A 23086-nucleotide genomic window follows, 5' to 3' on the forward strand; every position below is an offset into this window, starting at 1 on the left:
GGTTTAGGGGCGGGTTCTTTGCTGTCCTGGTTGCTATGACGGCCGACCCCCGCCCCCTCGGCTGGCCGCCATCTTGTTGTTGATCCGTACCCAGTGGGCAGTGCCGGGAACGGGACGGAGTCTCCAGTGAGGGGCTGCTGCAGCGGGGCTCAGCCACCTGCGCTGCCTGCCGCGGGGCGGGCCGAAACCTGGAGGCCCGGGGGCCCCAGCTCCCGTGGGGAGCCGTGGGCACCCTTTGCCCGGGCCGGGCCGGTGAGTGACAGGAGCTGGGCCGAAAAGCCGGCCTTACGGTCGCGGGGCGGGCGGCGGCAGGGCGGGAGCGAGCAGGCGCGGGTCCGGGGCATTAGCAGAGCATCTCTTCAAGGTATCGCTCCAGCGTCCTGACCGGCCGTCCGCGAGGCCTCCCAGATGCTGACGCTGAGTCCAGAGGAATAGCTGGAGTGCAGGTCAGAGAGCCAGGCGCCTGAGTGCCGGCTGATGGAGTAGCGGGAAACCGGCTTGTCAGACCTGGAGCGCTGACGCGTATCCTCCTGCCTGAATCTCGGGCGTTGTGTTGCTCCGGGTGGGAAATAATACGCCCCTCTTTCTTGGCCGTCTCCTCTGCGAGTGATTTTCACACCATTCGAGACTAAGAATTGACCAAGCAGGAGGAAGCCAGGCAGGCCCGTGTCGCGGCGCTGTGATTCTGGCAGAGTGAGGGCCCGCTGCGTGGCTGCCCGCGCCTTCCTCTGGAGACCCACAGAGAGCCGCGCTTGCACCTCGGAGCTCAGTGCCCGTTTGCTTTTTGTTGAGAAGCCTGGTTAAGTGTCCATGATAACAAATACAACATCTGACTTTTACTTCGGAGCATCATTTATTTGGTTATAGATTACCACTTTTTGGAGTGTGGTAAGGTCTTCCTCTTTTTGCCAATGTTATGGTAATACCTTGGTTTTTATTTCCTGAAGAGATTTCCACCAGTTTGATCAGGAGACATAGGAGTGTGTTAAGAATTAACACTTGTTTTTGTTGTTATGTATGATACTGAACTGCCAAATTAATTTTTCACAGTATTAAATTTATCTTGCCTAAGGCTTTTCCCTCTTCGAAGGTGAAAAGTGGGAAAGGTGTGCTGGATGGACTAGGAACAGTTCTGACAACTCCAAACACGTTTCTCTTTTCCTTTGGTTCCCTGGCTTCTCCACAATCACTCCTTGTATGTGGCCATACAAAAAGCCTGCAAGAGACAACTAGGATGTAAGCAACAGTACTTTATGTGCTTGGGTCAGTATCTTGTCATCTCAGAATGTTTGGTTTTGAAAGAAAGCAGCTCCCTTCTTAGAAGATCTTTTGAAAAGCAGATGCTGAAACCAAAGAAGGCTGGTGTGCCCTGTTATTTTTCATCTGAAATTATACTTGTGAGAAGAAAGAGAAGCTGTATAGTTGTTAGTTATTTATCTTGTTGCCCTTCTCATGATCAGTTTTTCTGTCTTTAATGAGTTTTGGGTTGTTCTCCATAAGTAGAGAGAGATATTAAAATATTAGGGCTTCTCAACATTATCCCAAGCTATCTTTTCTCCTGCTTTGATTTAACACTTTCTTTTGAAAGTAAGGCAGCCACAGGGCTAAATTCTTGCTGGTTTCAGATTAAAAACAAAAACTAACACCTATATTAGCACTTATCCTGTTTTGGATGTCAGTCCTCCTTGAGTTGTAGAAGGAAATGACATTTGTGTAGCATTTTTAAGGGACTCAGAGGTTCATTAAGTCCATCCATGGCCTAAGCCTATGTTAGAACTGTTGCCTAAGGAAATACAGAATATCCAAGAAATTTTATTACTTTTGCTCTTATGCTCTTGCTACCTGATGATTATTTGGTTTTGATTTAGCATGACAGTACATGATTGTAGCTCATAGCAGTACTTGTACCCTGGTCATTTTTTTAGTGCAGTTAAGTGAGATGTTGTAATTGTGGACTCTCCATTCACTTTCATTTTTTTTTCTTTATGTAATTCACCTATAAACTTAAGCACTTTTAATAATAGTGGGCAACAGATAAGGAAACCTGATGGCACTGTGGGTTAGGTATTGTATAGCTTACTGTAAGGTTGGTGGTTCAAAACCACCAGCTGCTCCAAGGGAGAAAATTAGACTGTGCTCCTGTAAAGATTTGCAGTCTTAGTAACCCTACATAGAGTCACTATGACAGAAACACTTTACAGACTCTGGAGCATCCTACACTTAAGTTAGAAACTGTTGCTGCAGGCTTAAAGGTTGAAGAACTTGTGTCCTAATGTTGTATTCAAGGCATAGCTGCCTAGTTGGCCCCAGTTTACCTCCCTCAGGACTTCTTCTGATTTTCACTAACCAAATTGCTTGCTTAAACATCCCGGAGTTTTCCTTTCCTGTACTCTCTCCAGCTGACTCTTAAACAACCTTTGTTCTTGTTAAAGATGCCCTTTTTCTTAAGCTCCACTTTTCTTTCCTCCAAGGTTCAACTTTGGTCTTACCTACTTAAACCTAAACATTCCAGCTCTTGGGGATATGTTCTTATGATTGCAGTAGCATTATTGCCCTTTTGGTTCTTAAACAAAACATATAAGCCAGTACCAGGGACTTCAGAAAGTTCATGGAAAAATACCATTATCTTTAAATTACATTTTCTGTGATCTTTTCAAAGACCCCTCGTATTTGAGAAAAATGAGTTTTTGTTTCCTGTGGTAGGATTTAACCTCTACAACAGGGACTATATTTTACATCTTTTTGTGTTTTCTATCCATTTGGCACCATGAAGAACGACCTGGTGATCTCCTTCAGTAAAGATGATAAGAACCCTATAGAGCCAAGAAAACCCTATAGAGCTCAGTTTTTCACTGTTAAAACAAGTCTAAATCATCTTGATGACAATTATTGTCTGTGTGTCTGTTTCTTGTATTTGCATTAAGTAGATGAGGTTGTTGTGCTAAATATGTCTAAGTTAGAAACACCCTTCCTGTAATTAAGCAGGGAGAATGATGGTGTTGGCAGGTAAACTAGGATTTCAGTGGCTATGGATTTCTGCGTGGCGCTGTGTGTTAATGCACTGGACTGCAAAGTCAGTTTGAACCACAAGGTCAGCGATTCAAGCTTACCAGCTGCTCCTCAGAAACCATATACAGAGTTGCTTTGGGTCAGAATCAAGTTGACAACACTTAACAACAACAACACACTGTTAAATGTTGGGCTACTAACCAAAAGATTGGTGGTTCAAACCCATCTAGTGTCTCAGGGAAAGAAATGACCTGGTGAGCTGCTCATATAAAGATTATAGCCCAGAAAACTCTGTGGGGCAGTTCTACTCTGTCACATTGGCTTACTGTGAGTGGAAAATGGACTCAGCACCTATCACAACAATACAACTGTCTATATACAGTCTTTGAATGTGTTCACTTTAGTGTCTTAGGGAGGCAGGCACACAACCTTAGTGCTGTAGAACAGAGGCAGAACTGCCCAAAGCAGAACTGCAACCTAAAAATAAAGTAATTGTGCATCTCAGAAGGAGCATCTCAGGAGGTGCTTCCTGGCTAAGATGCTATTTTTGATTCTTGGAAAATGTATTCTAGGTGACCATGGTACTGAATACTGAGATTCTTAGATCCTTTTCTTAGTTGGGTCTTGGTCTGCGACCACCTTGGACTGCTATAAACATGTTGGTAGAATTTGCCGCTTACCCTTCTGTCAGTCGTTTCCTAAGGAACAGTGATGGGCAGAGTGGGGAAAGGCTGCATAGTGCATTCTGCCTCTGACTTGAGATAAGGAAGCAGTCAGGCATTATATTATGTTTGTTTGCGGCATTCTATCTCTGCTCTTGCACTTGATTTTAAGTACAGATTTCCATATATGGTCTACTACACGGACTTCGGTAGTAGATTTTGGGTGACAAAGCCTCAGACATATTTATATTAATCAAAGATGATAGATGAAGAACTCTCCTGTTTGCTGTTAGGATTTGAAGTTACATTTGTGGAGGAGACGTTACATATGAATTTTGATGAGCACACTTTCACTACAGTGCTGACTCTCTGTAATGGACTTTGGTTTTATGAGTACTTGGAAAACCTACTTCTGATCATTTTGAGCAGACTTCTGAAAAATTTTATTGTGAGTTTACTAATTTTTTCATATACCCTCGTTACATAAAAGATGAGCTGAAAAGGGAAGCAGTTCAAGTTTAATATTTGATGTCAGTGAATAAGAGCACCTTGACGTCCATAAAAATGTGGGTGTATTATGAGTTTATAACGTCTTATTCTCTAATTAAAAAGTCAGAAAATAAGCTATGAGGATGTGAAAAAATTACCCTTATTCACAACTGGTTGTTGTTGTTAAGTGCCATCAAGTCAGTTCTGACTCATAGCAACCCTGTAGTTCATAACCACCTTTCAGTCCAGTCCAGTTCCTATAGCACCACATCAGGACTCCTGGCAAATAAACATATCCATGTAAATACCTTATTAAAAATATTTTTCAGTCACAGAAGCTTCTTTTGTTCCCTATCCTGGTCAACCCCAGCTTGCTACATGGATTTGAAGTTACATTTCTAGAAGTTAAATTTGTATTTTTTAGAGTTTTATATAAATGGAATTATAAAAAGTCTTTTGTATCTACATGTTTTTGAGGTTCATGCATTTTGTTGCATTCCTTTTTGTTGTTGAGTAGCATCATTAATAGAAACTTGGTACGCTATAAGCAGATGCCCCTGGGAACCACTAATAAATTTTAGTCTCTATACATTTGCAAATAATGCAGATTGTTTATCCATTTATTTACTGTTGGGTATTTGTGGTGCTATTAGTGATTGACAGTTGTGGATAAAGATGTAATACATGTTCATAAAAAGTCTTTGTATGTACATTTGTATTCATTTCTCTTGGATAAATATCCAAGAGTAGAATTGCCCTAATCCCTTTGCATCAAAAGGACACTGTCCCAGGAAAAATGAGGAGAATTCTAAGGGCTCTGGGCCCAGTGATGTTATGCCTGTTTCATAGTCCTCAGTTCCAAGCTTCATTTCACATTTGTGTCAGATTCCCAGATCCTTGCATATTGACTGAATCAAGAACTGATGGATACTCTTGAGGTGGGTAGTATAGTGGTTATGAATCAGGCTGCTAACCTCAAAGTCAGCAGTTCGAAACTACCTGTTCCGTGGGAGAAAGATCAGGCTTTTTGCTCCCGTAAAGATTTACAGTCTCAGAAACCCTGTACAGGGTTGCTATGAGTTGGAACTGACTCAACGGCACATAACCACTACTACCATTGAGATGGGAGGTTGAAATATCCAGGAACTGTTGCAGTGAGTTGAGACACAAGCTTCTAGAATTTAGAGGGTCTGTTTTCCAGCACACTTAATTGTGCTCATACAAAATGTGTACATAGATAGGTCAAGAGGTAGTCATTCTAGCAGAATAAAAAATACTGTGTAGTTTAAAATTGGAAAAGGTGTGCAGCAGAATTATATCCTTTCACCTTATTTATTCAGTCTGTATGCTGAGCAAATACTCTGAGAAGCTGGACTATATGAAAAAGAACTTGTCATCAGGATTGAAGGAAGATTCACTAATAACCTACATAAGCAGAAGACACATCCTTGCTTGCTGAAAGTGAAGAGGAGTTGAAGTACTTACTGGTGAAGATCAAAGACTACAGATAGCCACAACCTTCAGTGAGGATTACACTCCAACATAAAGCAAACAAAAATATTCACATAGATACATACAAATCCTCACAGCTGGATTACTAAGTAACATCATGATAAATGGACAAAATATGGATTATGAAGGATTTTATTTTACTTGGATCCACAATCATTACCCATGGAAGCAGCAGTCCAGAAATCAAATGACATATTGCATTGGACAAATCTGCTGCAAAAGATCCATTGAAAGTGTTACAAAGCAAACACATCACTTGAAAGGTGTGCTTTACCTAAGCCATGATATTTTCAGTCACTTCGTATACATGCAAAAGCTGAACAATGAATAAGGAAGAGTAGAGAAGAATTGATACATTTGAATTATGGTATTGGCAGAGAACAATATTGACTATGCCATGAACTGTCAAAAGAATGAATAAATCTGCTTTGTTGTTGTTAAGTGCCCTTGAGTTGGTTCCGACTCATAGCGACACTGTAGAGGATTTCCAAGGGGTGACTGGTGAGTTTGAATTACCAACCTTGTTCAAACCTTGCCATCCAGTGCTTTTATCCTAGAAGTAGTGCAATCAGAATTCTCCTTAGAATGGAGATAGACAAAACTTTGTCTCACATACTTTGGACATGTTATCAGAAGAGATCAGTCCCTGGAGAAGGGCATCGTGCTTGGTAAAGTAGAGAATCAGAGGAAAAGAGGAAGACCCTAAATGAGATGGACTGATACAGTGGTTTTAACAATGGGCTGAAACATAGTGCTTGTGAGGATGGTGCAGGACTGGGCAACATTTTTTCTGTTACACGTAAGTAAGGTGGCTATGAGTTATACGTAAGGGAATGGACTGAATAGCACTTAACAGCAGAGCAATGTTGCTTTAGAACTTGCTTCACTACTTGTCATGTTTATAGATTTTTCTTTTACTGTTTTGTGAATTATATGATAGTTTACATGGGAGAACATTAGTTTTACATTCAGTCTATTGTATATCGTTTCATTTGTTTATAGATTTTTATTAATTGAAATAGGCCAGTAGAGGGTTCTTGGTAATCCACAGAGCTAACAGAATACCTCCTTCATCTCTCTGTATAGTCTGGCCTTAGGGATTTGTGTCTTTGTAAGTGTCCTGGTCCAGTTGCCACAGTGGGCACTGCCTTTTTAAACTGTATGTCATGTGGCACATATTTTGTTAATTATTTTAAAGAGTTACATGAGAATTAATTTTAATTTTTGGAACTTGCGGTGACCTTGTCTGATGATTTACTGATGTGTGGGATTCAAGAACTAATATCAACCAGAGGTTTCTAGCTAACTGTTGTAGATTTTAATCTATGAGACTAGCAGGCTGTACTTTTGGTATTGAACATTCATCCCTTAGCTCTCCCTCATCAAAGATCATTTCCACGTGTTCCCTGTTATGCACATGTCAGTTTGTAATAGTGTGTTTTTTTCACCACTGACTTAGGCCAGTGTTCAGTGACTAGTTCATTTGTAGCCAAGAACTTGATTATCAGAATTCTCTTTTAAAGCTTCTCGAATCTCTTAGGAAGGTTAATTAATTCTTAGGGTGCTGACAAGATGACCTTTTTTTGGTATCTGTATGGTATATAGTCTTTTATATCTGTAAATTTGTGTCTACTTGGAAGACATGGTGAGGATTTAAAATGAATAAAAATGTCCATATTTTATTTATACTTTTACTATACTTTTTATAATAAAAATTTGCCATTTTAATAATTTAGAAAAGTATTTTGGTAAAAATATATGTACCAAAACATTTGCCAATTCAACATTTTTTACCTGTATAATTCAGTGATCTTGATTATATTCTTCATGTTGTGGAACTATTATCACCATCTTTTCCTGAATTACTCTAACATCATTAATAGAAACTTGGTACACTATAAGCAGATGCCCCTGGGAACCACTAATAAATTTTAGTCTCTATACATTTGCATACTATAGATATTTCATATATGTAGGGTTATACATATTTGTCCTTTTGTGACTGACATATTTCCCTCAGAGTAATGTTCTCAAGATTCATTTGTGTTGTAGCATGTGTTAGAACTTAATTTCTCTTTATGGATGAGTAACATTCCATTTTAAGCATATACCACATGTCTTTTTATTTAGCTCCTGATGGATGCTTTGGTTGTTTCCGTTTTTTAGCTATTGTGAACAGTGCTGCAATGAACATTGGTATACAGTGTTTGTGTTTCTGCTTTCAATTCTTTTGGATTATTAGGATTAGGATTGCTTGGTCATCTAGAATTGAGATTTCTGAGGAACCGCCAAATTATTTTCCACAATGTCAGCACCATTTTATATATCCTACCAGCGATGTGTGAGGGTTCCCATTTTTTTGCATCCTGCTCAGCACTTCCATTCTTTTTTAAAAAAATTATTACTACCATTCTAGTAGATGTGAAGTAATATTCTTTCATATGTTTATTGGACATTTGTATTACTTTGGAGATTTGTCTACTCAAGTTCTTTGCCCATTTTTTTTTTTTTTAAGTTTTTATTTTGAATTGAGTGATAGTTTACATGGGAAAACATTGGTTTTACACTCATCATTTGTTTCATTGCAATGACTACAATACCCTCCATGTATCATCATTCAACAGTATTTGCTTCTAGTCTTTCTGTTTTTTTAAAAAGTTTTTTGGGAGGGCATACACAAAAACACTTAGGAATATATTATCATTTAAACAAACAAACAGAAGGCACATTCTTCAAGTCAGCACACAGCCTTTCTCTTCCCAAGAGTTTAGAGTCCTCAGCTGCTCTGTCTGTCTATGTCACCATGTCTGCCTCCATCTCTGGTGTCTGTTTCTCTGGATAGGGTCCCACATTCCGCTCCTGCTCTTCTCCCTTGATGGCCCCAGGTCCTCTGTTTCTAGAATGTAAGATTAACTCCTCCCCCCTTTTTGTTACAAAACTTCTATCTTTACAGTTGGGACAGTCACAATTAGTCATGATAACACTTACTCACTATTGAATGATAAGACTCTTATCCTCACTGCCTTTCACCAGACCCGTCTAGACATGATGAAAACCACTCAATGAGGATTCTACCTTCCCCTGCACACTCTGAAACTAAACTCCCTCTTGAAAACTTGTAAGCCAGTCACTTTGTGCCTTTATAGCCCTCCCATTTTAGGTGGTCATTGTCTAAGTTGTCCATCCCTATCAACCTTGTGTACAGAGGGGATGGGAATGATCCTTGATATGAAGATTCCTTCCCTTGTCAGTTGGTATTTTGAGCGATTACTTTGATAAGTATAGGTCAAATTCATCAAATTGTAGCAATTTACCCTAGTTTCCTTTATCAAAAAATTTTAAAATTTTCCTCTAGTTGAGTTCTGATCATCCATCTATCGAGGCTAGGTCAAATGCAAGTTTGGGCATTCTTGTGCATCTCCCTTCACTTCATATCAGCTGGATGCTTCACTGTCAGCTCTAGCCCTCCATGGTTATATCCTTTTCTGTGGGCCCAGGCGTTCTTCCAGATCTCACCGTACTTTGGACCAACCAGCTCTTCCTCTTTGCTCTCTAATCTGCAGGCCATTGGAAGTCTATGGAATGTGGTCATACTCAGCCCCTATCTTCCTTGCTGCTTTCCCCCAACTTCCACTCATCAGTAGACCAGCGTGGTTGCCAGCAAGCTTACATGCCTACTTACATCCCTTTGAGTTTCAGTCTTAGAAGAGGGTTTGTCCTGAAGGGACTTGATTCCTTGCCTTGATGGCTCCTCGGTGAACAACTTGCTTGTTCTTGTAGTAGCCAGTGAGACTGCCATTTTTGTTTTTGTTTTTTCCTGATGGTCTTTCTTTCAAGAAATATCTTCTGTTCCTCTAGCTGTTCCAGGCTGGTCTGCTAGTCCTTCAAATGGGAATGTCCCGCCTCAGAAGGTTCTGGATGGGAATGAGGATTCCACCTAAGGTTGTATACACTACAGAGACTCCACAAGAAACCTCTTTCACTGGTCTTACTTTTTTGTGTGTGTGTGTTTTATTATTTTTTTTAATGTTTTATTGTGAATTATGTGATAGTTTACATGGGAGAACATTAGCTTTACATTCATCCTATTGTATATCATTTCATTGCCATGGTTGCACTTCCCTCCATGCATCATCAACCAACCAAAGGATATACCCTGCAAGCCTGCCCCCCTCCCCTCCCCCCAGTTGTCAGCACACAGCCCCTCTCCCTCTCTGGGTCTAGAATCCCCAGCCGCTCCCATCTCTCCACATCTCTGCCTCCATCTCTGGTATCAGTTGTTCTCTGGGTAGGGTCTCGCACTCCACTCTTCCTGCTTGATGGTTCCAGGGACCTCCGTTCCTGCACTGCAAAGTCAATTACTCCCCTCCTTTTGCTACAAAATGTCTACCTTTACATTTCCAACCCTTGCAGTCAGTCCTGATAACAATTATTTATCTCCTTTCATTAGCCCTGCCCAGACAGATTGGATACTACTCAGTTTCACTGGTCTTTACCCATTTTTAAATTGGGAGGTTTGTTGTTGAGTTGTTGGTGTTCTTTATACAATTTGGGTATTGCACCCTTATTAGATGTATGATTTGAAAATATTTTTTCCCATTCTCTGGCTTATATTTTTACTTCTAATAATATCCTTTGATATGCACAAGTTTTTTATTTTTATAAAGGCCAATGATCTCCTTTTTGTTTCCTGTTTTCTTGGTGACATATTTTAGAAACCATTTCCAAATCCAAGGTCATGAAAATAAATTTGCCCCAGAAAGTTTTATAGTTCTAGTTCTGAAATTTAGGTCTTTGATTTATTTTGGATTAATTTTTGTATATGGTCTAAGAAAAGACTTCAGTTTCATTCATATTTCATTTGGCTTTTCAGTTGTTCCAGCAATGTAGTAATTCATCTTAACAATATTAAGTCTTTCCATTTATGAGTATGTCATTTCATTTATTTAAGTCTTCCTTTAATTTTTTTCCCCCCATGGCTGAGACCTTTCTTTCTTTTTTTGTTTTAGGTTTTTACAGGGCAGATTATTCTTACATTTAACAAATCATACACCTTGTTTCATTACAATGATTATAATCCCCTCCATGTACCATCAGTTATCAGTATTTTTCCCTATTCACTTTAGCTTCTTTTTTTTGTGTGTGTGTGTGTGTAAAAACACTCAGGCATATATAATAGTGTATACTACCAAAGGGTGCATTCTGCCAGTCTGCCTCCTGGCTGCCAGCTCTTAGTTCCTTTCTTCCCATAAATCTAGAGTCCTCAGCTGTTCCCTCTTTCCATGTCCTCATCTCTGCCTCCATCCTGGTGTCGCTGCTTCTCTGTATTCCACTTGTGCACTTCTCCCTTGATGGTCCTAGGGTCCCCTGTTTCTGGACTATAAGATTAATCACTCCCCTGTTTTTTTATTTTTTATTTATTAAATGTTTTATTGTGAATTGTGTGATAGTCTACATGGGAGAACATTAGTTTTACATTCATTCTATCATACATCATTTCATTGGCATAGTTACCATTCCGTCCATGCATCCTCACCCAACCAAAGGGTGTACCCTGCAAGCCTGCCCCCACCACCACTCCCCTGTTTTTGTTACAAAACTTCTACCTTTACAATAGTGACAGTCATAATTATTCATGATAACAATTACTATTGAATCTTAAGAATCTTATCCCTATCTCTTTTAACCAGACCTATCTAGACAAGATGAAAACTTTTCAGTGGGGACTCTTTTTTTCCCCCCACATATTCTTAAACTAAACTCCCTCTTGAAACCTTGTAAGCCAGTCACGTAGTGCCCTTATCACCCCCTCATTTTTGGTAGCTAATATCTAAGTTGCTCATCCCTATCTATCCTGTGTATAGAGGGGATAGCATTGATAGTGATGTGAAGACTCCTTCCCTGTCTGTTGGTATTTAGAGGTACTACCACCATGAGGTAGCATAGTGGTTATGAATGTCAGCAGTTCCAAACTACCAGCTGTTCTGCAGGAGAAAGATGAGGCTTTCTGCTCCCGTAAAGATTTATAGAAACCCTGTACAGGGTCGCTATGAGTCAGAACCAACTCCATGGCATATGATCACCACCACCTCCATGATAGGTCAAATTCATCAAATTGTAGCAATGTATCCTCGTTTCCTTTATCAAAAATTATTTTTTTGTTTTTATCTTCCTCTAGTCGAGTTCTGATTATCAAGCCATTGAGGCTAGTTTTGATAGTTACTGTCTGCAAGTTTGGGTGTTTTTATGCATCTCCCCTCCCTTCATATCAGCTGGATGCTTCACTCTCAGCTCTAGCTCTCCATGGCTTTATCTTTTTCCATGGGCCCAGGAGTTCTCCCAGGTCTCACCGTACTTTGGACCAACCAGCCCTTCCTCTTCTCTCTCTAATCTGCAGGTTAGTGGGAGTCTATGGAACGTGGTCAAACTCAGCCCCTATCTTCCTTGCTGCTTTCTCCCTACTTCCACTCATTAGTAGACCAACATGGTTGCCAGCAAGCTTACATGCCTACTTACATCCCTTTGAGTTTCAGTTTTAAAAGGGGAGTTTTGTCCTGAAAGGACTTGATTACTTGCCTTGTTGGCTTCCCAGTGAACAACTTGCTTATTCTTGTAGTAGCCAATCATACTGCCATTTTTGTTTTGGGTTTTTCCTGATGATTTTTCTTTGAAGATGTAGCTTCTGTCACTCTAGTTGTTCCAGGCTGGTCTGCTTGCCCTTTCTAGTGGGAATGTCCCACCAGAAGGTTCTGGATGGGAATCAGGAGTCCACCTAAGGTCCTATACACTGCAGAGGCTCTGCAAGAAGCCTATTTCACTCCCACTATGTCTTTTTTAAAAGTTTTTATTGTGAATTATGTGGGCTTACATGGGAGAACATCAGTTTTACATTCATCCTATTGTAAATTATTACAGTCCCTTCCATGCATCATCAGACAACCAAAGGGTACACCCCACAGGCCTGTCCTCCGGCCATCAGCACACAGCCCCTCTTCCTTCCTCAGTCCAGTGTCCTTAGCCGCTCCATCTGTCCACGTCATTGTCTCTGCCTCCATTTCTCGTGTCAGCTGCTTCTCTGGGTAGGGTGCCACCCTCCGCTTTTCTCACTTGATGGTCCCAGGGACCTCTTCTCTTAGAGTACAAAATCTATCATTCCCCCTTTTGTTACAAAACATCTACCTTTATATTTCCGACCCTCACAGTCAGTCCTGATATCAATTATTCATTACTGTACCACAAGAGTCTTATCTCCATCTCCTTTTATTAGCCCCGTCCCAACAGATTGGAAACCATTCAGTGGAGATTCTACCTTCTGCTGCCCCGTCTGGTACTAGGCTCCCTCTTGAAAGTTTGTAAGCCAGTTACTTCTTGCCTTTGTAGCCCCCACTTTTGGGTAGCCAGTGTCTAAGTAGCCCATCCCTGTCAACCCTGTGTATTGAGGGGGGTGGGAATGAGCCTCGCTGTAAAGATTTGTTCCCTTTTATGAGCTACTACATCTATAAGTATAGGTAAAGTTCATCAGATTGTAGCAGGTTACTCTTTTTTTCTTCTTTTAGTCGAGATCTAATTATCCAGCCATTGAAGCCAGGTCAAGTCCCACTATGTCTTGATAGTTGAAGTGGTGCCAACAGGTTTGTTCCCCTGCCCGGGTGGAGGATGGAGACCATGTCTTGTGAGTTGGCTAAGAATTAGTTTAACAGTGACAGTAAGGCTTGCATTATAAACTATTTGATTTAGATGTTGTGCTTTCTCTCTTAGGTAAAAATGTCAAAGGAAACATTTTTGAATGCATATCTCAGTTATTTTTCTTCTGATAGTGGATATTGATGCTTGCTGTTGATATTATGTGTTTTCTGTGGAATTTGAAAACCTTCTTAGATTATATTGTTGTTAAGCACCATCCATCCAGTGGTTGCAACCCATTGTGAACCTTTATAAGATTTCCAAGGAGCAACTGGTGTGCCTGAATCACTGACTTTGCAGTTCAACCGACTTTGCAGTCCAGCACATTAACCCACAGTGCCGCTCTTGAAATCACTGGAGCTGTCATGTGGACATTTTCAGGGTACCATACTTTCTTCGGAGTCCTGGTGTGGCACTGTTGGTTAATGCACCAGACTGCAAAGCCGTTTGAACTGCATGGTCGGTGGTTCAGGTTCACTAGCCGTTCCTCGGAGACCACATACAGGGTCGCTATGGGTCTGAACTGACTCGACAGCACTCAACAGCAACAACATACTTTCTTCAAGTAGGTTAGGTATAGACTCTTAGAGAGTTTTTAGAGTTTTGAGGACCTTGGAACTTGTTGCATCCAATTGTAGGTGATACTAAAGTTGCAGAGAAAGTAAGTACTTTATTAACTGTGGGTTAAATATTGTCTGGTTCTGATCAGATAAAGGGAAAGCTTGTCAAGTGGTAATTTAGGTTTGTTTTAGTTTTAAAAAATCCAAAAGATGTTTTTATTATTTTTTCCTTTATCCATTTTGAAAACAATTTAAAAAAATTGTTTGGGAATAGTTTAGTTTGATGCAGTCTTGCCTGCTTCAGTTCATACTCCACAGTGCAGCCAGTGCAGATCTAAGTCCTTCAGATCTTTAAAGCTCTTTCATGACTTTCCAGTGCTCTCAGGGTCAGGTCCAAATTCCTCAGTCTGATAGATGAGATACTTTATCATCCAGCTCTTGTCAATCTTTCTAACTACATCTTTAGACCTTTCAGCATCAGATTTTTTTTTTAAATGTTTATTGTGAATTATGTGATAGTTTACATGGGAGAACATTAGCTTTATATTTATCCTATCGTATATCGTTTCATTGCCATAGTTGCAATTCCCTCCATGCATCATCAACCAACCAAAGGATATATCCTGTAAACCTCCCCCACCCCCCAGTCGTCAGCACACAGCTCCTCTGTCTCCATCTCTGGCATCACTGCTTCTCTGGGTAGGGTCCTGCACTCTGCTCTTCTCCTTTGATGGTCCCAGGGACCTCCGCTCCTGGACTGCAAAGTCAATCACTCCCCTCCTTCTGCTACAAAACGTCCACCTTTACATTTCCAACCCTTGTAGTCCTGATAACAGTTATTCACCATTGTACCACAAGGGACAATGTACCCCATCTCCATTCATTTGACCCGCCCAGACAGATTGGATACTACTCAGCGGAGATTCTACCTTTTTCCATGCCCTCTGGATCTAGGCTCCCTCTTGAAAGCTTGTAAGCCAGTCACTTCTTGCCTTTGTAGCTCCCCTATTTTGGGTAGCCAATGCCAGCATCAGATGTTTAATGCCAGCATCAGATGTTTTAAGTGATCGCTCTACTTCCCTCTAGACCTTTCTCTTATCTTTGTGCTCTTTTTCTCTTCTCTTCTTGTCTCACTCTAGCTATCTTTCAAATCTGTTTAGATGCCATACCAAGAAGCCTTCCCTGACCCCTACCCTCTATTGACAGAGTGGCAGCAAAAATGGCTAAAACATAACAGTTGTGAGGATGACACAGACCCAGCAGTGTTTCCGTCTGTTATGCATAGGGTCTCTGTGAACTGATCTAACAATAATCCACCCTCTGTCTTGGGTAAAGACCATTCCCAGTGTTCACATAGTACCTTTCTCATCATAGCATTTTATCAAGCTCTCTTTAAATTGCTGATTGACCTATTATCCCTGCCTGCCCCCTACCCTCATTTTCAGTTCTTTAAGGTTAGGAACTATGCTGTTTTACAGTATTTGTATCTTTACAGTGTTTAGCTCATCATTGTTGTTGTTAGATGCCATTGAGTCGGTTCTGACTCATAGTGACCTTATGCATAACAGAATGGAGCACTGTCCAGTTCAGTAACATCCTCACAATTGTTACAGTTGAACCCGTTGCTGCTGCCCCTGTGCTAATCCCTCTCATTGAGGAGGGCTCCCTCTTTTTTGCTGACCCTCTACTTTACTAAGCATAATGCCCTTCTCCAGGGATGGTTCTTCCTGATACCATGTCTGAAGTATGAGAGACAAAGTCTGGCCATCCTTGGTTTTAAAAAGCATTCTGGCTGTGCTTTTCTCCAACATAGATTTGTTTGTTCTTCTGGCAGTCCATGGTACTTTCAGTATTACTCTTCAGCATCTTAACTGAAATGCCTTAGCTCTTCAGATAAGGTTTTCCTTAATTATTGTCCAGCTTTCACATGCTTATTAAGCCACTTATGGTCCTGTAGCTTGAGTCACACCTTAGTTCTCAAATTGATATCTTTGCTCTTGAACATATGTTAAAGAGATCTTGTGCAGTACGTCGTTTGATTTTTTGACTGCTGTTTCCATTAGTGTTGATTGTGGACCCAAGTAAAATGAAGTTTCTGACAACTTCAATCTTTTCTCCATATATGATTATGCTATTTATTGGTCCAATTGTGAGGATTTTTGTTTTCTTTACATTTAGACACAGTCTATGCTGAAGACTATGGTCTTTGATCATCATCAGTAAATATTTTAATTATTCTTTACTTTCAGCAAGCAAGGCTGTATCATTTGCATTTTGCAGGCTGTTAATGAGTCTTTCTCTAGTCCTGATGCTACATTCTTCATATAATCCAATTTCTTACATTATTTGCTCAGCATGCAGATTAAATAAGTTTGGTGAAAGAATGCAGCCCTGGCCCACACCTTTCTGGATTTTAAATAATTCAGTATTCTCTTGTCCTTTTAGAATCACTGCCATTTGGTCTATGTACATAGGTTCCTCATGAGTACAATCAAATGTTCTGGAATACCCTTCTTTGCATTGTTATCCACAGCTTGTCATGATCCATACAATAGAAATCCTTTGCATAGTCAATATAACACAGGTAAATATCTTTCTGGTATTCTCTGCTTTCAGCCAGGATCCATCTGACATCAGCAATTATATCCCTGTTTCCACATCTTCATCCGAATATAGCTTGAACCTCTGGCTGTTCCCTTGTATGTGTACTGTTGCAGCTGTTTTTAAATTATCTGTAGCAAAATTTTACTTGCATGTGACATTAATGATATTGTTTGATGATCTCCACTTTCTTTGGGCAACCTCACTTTGGTATGGGCACAAATATCGATCTCTTCCAATTAGTTGGCCAGATACCAATCTTGCAAATTTCTTGGCATAGATGAGTGAGCGCCTCAAGTGCTGCATCAGTTTGTTGAAAGATTTCAGTTTGTATTCTGTCATTTCCTAGAGCCTTGTTTTTCACCGATACCTTCAGTGCAGCTTGAACTTCTTCCTTCTGTACCATTGTTTTTTGATCTTATGCTATTTCTTGAAATGGTTGAACATCAACAATTTCTTTTTGGTACAGTGACTATGTTTCATCTTCTTTTGATGACTTATTTTAATGACAGCTTATGATAACTCATCATGTTGTTGTTAAGTGCCGTCAAGTAGATTCTGGCTGACAGCAACCCTGTATAGGGTTTCCAAGGAGCGGCTGGTGAGCTTGAACCACTGACATTGTGTTTCAAACCAACTTTGCAGTCAAGCACATTAATGCATATTGCCACACCAGGTCTCTAAAAAGTTTTAATTTGAAAAAATTTTTAGAAAAATTTTATTTTAGGTGAAAATTTACATAGCTAGCTAGATTTCCATTTTGCAATTTTTATACAACTTATTCCATGACATTGGCTACATTTCATTATATGCCACCATTCTCATTATTTCCATTCTTTATGTTCTGTTACTGTTAATCTAGCTTCTCTATCCCTTCTTTGCTTCTCATCTTTGTTGTAGGGCAAATGCTGACCATTTAGTCTCATATAGTTGATTATTAAAGGGAGTACACTATTCACAAGTGATGTTGTTTATTTTATAAGCCAATCTATTAGTTAGATGAAAAGTGATCGCTGGGAGTGGTTTTAGTTCCAAGTTCAAAGAGTTTCTAAAAATGATAGTCTCACATTCCTCTAGTTTCTATTGGTCCAGCAAGTCTGATTTTTTTCAGGACCTTGAGTTTTGTTTTACATTTTCCCCTGTTCTAAACAAGACCTTCTCTTGTGACCCTGGTGAAAACAGTTGATAGTGGTACCTGGGTAGCACCTAGTTTTTTTAGTCTTAGGCTATAGTTCTTGTGGGCCATTTGTCTTATGGATTAATTTCTTCCTTGAGTATCGGTTTCTTTCATTCATCTTTGCCACAGATGAGAAGAGAGTAGTAGCTGTATCTTAGGTGGCCTCTTTCAAGCTTTTAAGACCCCAGATTTTATTCACTAAACTAGGGTGTAGAATATTATCTTTATGAACTTTATTTTTATCAGTTGACTGAATTTTCCCATGAGACTATGACCTCGAGTCTTTAAACTTAGTTAACCAAATCCCATGAGTTGTGTTTTAGGCTAGGTTTTCTAGAGAAGCAAAACCAGTGAAGCATATATGTAATTATGTATATATGTATGTGTATATATTGTTGTTGTTGTAGTTCTGTTGAGTTGGTTCTGACTCATGGTTTCCAAGGAGCAGCTGGTGGATTTTGAACTGCCAACCTTGCAGTTAGCAGTCTGTTGCTTATCCTGCTTCTGGTTTGGTGCTGTGAGGTTAGCATTGGACTGCAAATCACAAGGTTGGTAGTTCAAACCCATCAGTTTTTCCTCAAAAACCCTATGCAGGTTTGCTATGCATCAGAACCAACTCTAGGACACTTAACAAGAACAACAGTAGTGCCACACCAGGACTCCATTTGTATGTATATATGTGACTTTGTAGAATAAGCACAGGACTGCTAACAACTAGGTCACTATTCACTATTCAAACCAACCAGCTGCTCCTGGGAAACTATATAGGGTCCCTGTGAGTTGGAATCTACTCAGTGGCACTTAACAACAACATATATATATATATATATATGTGTGTGCACATATCCACACTGGTGAAATAATGCACTGGACCACAAGGTCAGTTTGAACCACAAGGTTGTTGTTGTTAGGTGCCATCGAGTCATTACCAACTCATAGCGATCTTGTGCACAACAGAACGAAACACTGCCCAATTCTGGGCCACCCTCACTGTTGTTGCCACGCTTGAGCCCATTGATGCTGCCACTTGGCCAGTCCATCTTGCTGGAGGTCTTCCTCTTTTTCTCTGACCCTCCACCTTACCAAACATGATATCCTTCTGCAGCGACTGGTCCCTCCTGACAGTATGTATGAGAGACAAAGTTTGGCCATCTTGGCCTCCAAGGAGCACTTTGGCTGCACTTCTTCCATCACAGATCTCTTGGTTCTATGGGCAGCCCATGGCACTTTCAGTATTCTTCTCCAACACCATACACACAACTCAAAAGGTTGTTGTTGTTAGTCAGTATTAGTCGGTTCCCGACTCATAGCGACCTTATGCACAGCAGAACGAAACACTGCCCGATCCTGGGCCAACCTCACTGGTTGTTGTTGTTGTTGAGTGCCGTTGAGTCGATTCCGACCCATAGCAACCCTGTATAGGGTTTCCAAGGAGCTGCTCGTGAGTTTGAACTGCCGACCTTGCAGTTCAAATGTTTTTGCAGTCTGACCACACCAGGAGGTTCAAATTCACCAGCGGCATCTAGGAAACCCTGTACAGGGTCACTATGAGTGAGAATGGATTCAAGGACACTTAACAGCAATATACATATGAAATACTATGTGTGCATGTATATAAAAAGGAACTCTGGTAGTATAGTGGATTGTGAGCTGAGCTGCCAACCGAAAGGTAAGCAGATTTAAATCTACCAGCCGCTTCACGGGAGAAAGATGATGCTTTTTGCTCCCATAAAGATACTCAGACTTGGAAACCATGTACAGGGTTGCTATGAGTCAGAAGCAACTCCATGGCATAGGAGCACCACTACTACACCCATATATATATATATACATGTATACATATATACATAATGTTGTTAGATCCCATCCAATCGGTACAGGCTCAGAGTGACCCTACATACATTGGAACAAAACACTGTCTGGTCCTGGGCTAACCTTTTACAATTGTTGCCACACTTGAGCCCATCGATGCTGCCATTTTGCCAGTCCATCTCACTGGGGGTCCTCCTCTTTTTCTCTGACCCTCTGCCTTACCAAACATGATATCCCTCTCCAGTGACTGGTCCCTCTTGACAATATGTCCGAAGTGTGAGAGACGAAGTTTGGCCATTCTGGCCTCCAAGGAGCTCTCTGGCAACACTTCCTCTAACACAGATCTGTTTTCTTTTGACATTCCATGGTACTTTGAATATTCTCCTCCAGCACCAAAGCTCAGATGCATCAATTCTTCTACAATCTTTCTTAGTCACTATTGCAACTTTTGCATGCATATGACGTTATTGAAAATACCATGGCTTGGGTCAGGCATACCTTAGTCCTCAAGCTGACATCTTTGCTCTTAAATACTTTAAAAAGATCTTGTGCAGTAGATTTGCCTAATGCAATATGTTGTTTGATTTCTTGACCGTTGCTTCCATAAGTGTTGATGGTTGATCCAAGAAGTCTTTGATAAGTTCAATCTTTTCTCTGTTGATAAGAATGTTGTGTATTGGTCCAGTGGTGAGGATTTTATTTTTTCAACATTGAGATGCAATTCTTTACATTGATGATCTTTGATCTTCATCAGTAAGTATTTTAAGTCCTCCTCACTTTCAGCAAGCAAGGTTGTATCATCTGCATATCACATGTTGTTAATGAGTCTTCTTCCAATTTTGATGCCATGTTTTTCTTCATATAACCCAGCTTCTCGGATTATTTGCTCAGCATACAGATTGAATAAATATGGTGAAAGAATACAACCCTGTCACACACCTTTCCTAATTTTAAACCATTCAGTGTTCCCATGTTTTGTTAGAAAATCTGCCACTTGGTCTATGTACAGGTTCCTCATGAGCACAATTAAGTGTTCTGGAATACTCGTAACTTTGCAATGTTGTCCATAGCTTGTCATGATCCACACAATTGAAGGCCTTTGCATAGTCAATAAAGCACAGGTAAACATCTTTCTGGTATTTTCTGCTTTCAGCCAAGATCCAGCTGATGTCAGCAAAGGTATCCCTCGTTCCATGTCCTCTTCTGAATCTGGCTTGAATCTCTGGAAGTTCTCTTTCGGTGTATGGTTGCAGCCGCTTCTGTATTAACTTTTGGTAAAATTTTACTCGCATGACATATCAAAGGTATTGTCCAATGATTTCCGCATTCCGTTGGGTTACCTCTCTTTGGAATGGGCACAAATACAGATCTCTTCCGATCAGTTGGTCAGATAGTTGTCTTCCAGTTTTCTTGGCATAGTTGAGTGAGTGCCTCCAGAGCTACATCAAGTTTGTTGAAAACTTTCAGTTTGTAGTCAATCAATTCCCAGTACTTTGTTCTTTTTATCATTGACTCTTGATCATATGCTACCTCTTGGAGTGAATTCACCATTTCATTTGGTACAGTGACTCTGTGTAATCCTTCCCTCCTCTTTTGCTTTCTGCATCATTCAATAATTTGCCCAGAGAATTCTTCAATAACGTAAGTTGAGGCTTGAATTTTTTTTCAGTTCCCTCAGCTTGAGAAATGCTGAGTCTGTTCTTCCCTTTTGGTTTTCTAACTCCAGATCTTTGCATATTTCATTGTAATATTTGACTTTGTCTTCTTGAGCTGACCTTTGAAATTTTCTGTTCAGCTCTTGTACCTCCTCATTTTTTCCATTTGCTTTAGCATCTCTGTGCTGTAGAGCAAGTTTCAGAGTCTCTTCTGACATCCATTTTGGTCTTTTCCTTTTCTTTTGTCTAGTTAGTGACTTTTTGCTTTCTTCATGTATGATGTTCTTGATGTCGTCCCACAACTCTTCTGATCTTTGGTCTTTAGTGTCTAATGTATCCAATCAGTTCTTCAAGTGATCTCTAAATTCAGGCGGGATATATTCAAGGTCATATTTTGGCTCTCATGGACTTGTTTTCATTTTCTTCAGCTTCAGTGTGAATTTGCATATGAGTAATTGATGGTCTGGTCCACAATCTGCCCCTGGCCTTGTTTTGGCTGATGATAGGGAGCTTTTTCACCATCTCTTTCGATATAGTCTATTTGATTTCTGTGTATTCCATCTGGCGTGGTCCTTGTATATAGTCGTCTCTTATGCTCTTTAAAAAAGTTATTCGAAATGAACAAATCATTGGTTTTGTAGAATTCTATCATGTGATCTCCAGCATCATTTCTATCATCCAGACCATATTTTCCAACTACTGATCCTGCCTCTTTGTTTCCAACCTTTCCAACCAGTCGCCTGTAATTATCAGTATATCTTGATTGCAATGTTTGATCAATTTCAGATTGAAGAAGTTGATAGAATTCTTCTATTTCATCCTCACTGGCTTTATTGGTTGGTGCATAAATTTGAGTAATAGTGGTATTAACTGGTTTTCCCTGTAAGTGCATGGATATTATACTATCACAGATAACATTGTACCTCATGACAGATCTTGATAGGTTCTTTTGATGATGAATGCAATACCATTCCTCTTTAATTTATCATTCGCAGCATAGTAAACCATTTGGTTGTCAGATTCAAAATGGCCAATACCAGTTCATTGCAGTTCACTAAGATGTTGATGGTTATGCGTTCCATTTAATTTTTAACAATTTCCAGTTTTCCTAATAATTCATACTTCATGCATTCCATGTTGCGATTATTAATGGTTGTTTACAGCTGCTTCTCTTCATTTTGAGTTGTGCTACATCAGCAAATGAAGGTCCCTAGGATTTTACTCCCGAGGGCTTTACTCCATTGGCATCATCATATTCAACTCTACTTTGAGGAGGCAGCTCTTCCCCAGTTGCATTTTTAGTGCCTTCCAACCTGAGGGTCTCATTTTCCAGCACTATTTGACAGTGTTTCTCTACTGTTCATAAGGTTTTCAGTGACTAAATATTTGGAAGTATTTTGTCTCTCCCTCTTCCTAGTCTGTCTTTGTTTAGAAGCTCATCTGAAACCTGTCCACTGAGGGTGACCCTGCTGATATTTAAAATACCAGTGGCATAGCTTCCAGAATCACAGCAACTCACAAGCCACCAGAGTATGACAGACTGACAGATGAATGGTAGATATATATAATAAATGTGTGTGTGTATAAACATATACATGCATACATACATACATACATATATGTATACACACACACATATAGTTGTTTTTATTTGCCGTCGAGTTGGTTCTGACCCATACTGACCCTGTGTAGGGTTTCCAAGGAGCGGCTGGTAAGTTTGAACCACCGACCTTGCAGCTCAAATGGCTTGGCAGTCTGGTATATTTAATCCACAGCGCCACACCAGGACTCTCTCTCTCTCTGTATATATAAATGTATATTTACGTGTATTTCCAGTAGTTGGAAAATTTGGACTTGGTGATAGAAATGATGCTGGAGAACGAATGATAGATTTCTGCAAGACAAATGATTTGTTTATTTCAAATA

The 23086-nt window shown here is 40.1% G+C and overlaps 1 pseudogene; it reads right to left on the reverse strand.

Annotated features, from left to right (window-relative positions):
• Positions 1–359: 359 nt before the first annotated feature.
• LOC102840911 overlaps positions 360–23086 on the reverse strand; it is a 32606-nt pseudogene continuing 9879 nt past the window's right edge.

Source organism: Chrysochloris asiatica, unplaced genomic scaffold (genome assembly GCF_000296735.1).
Source record: "Chrysochloris asiatica unplaced genomic scaffold, ChrAsi1.0 scaffold00246, whole genome shotgun sequence".
NCBI lineage: Eukaryota > Metazoa > Chordata > Mammalia > Afrosoricida > Chrysochloridae > Chrysochloris > Chrysochloris asiatica.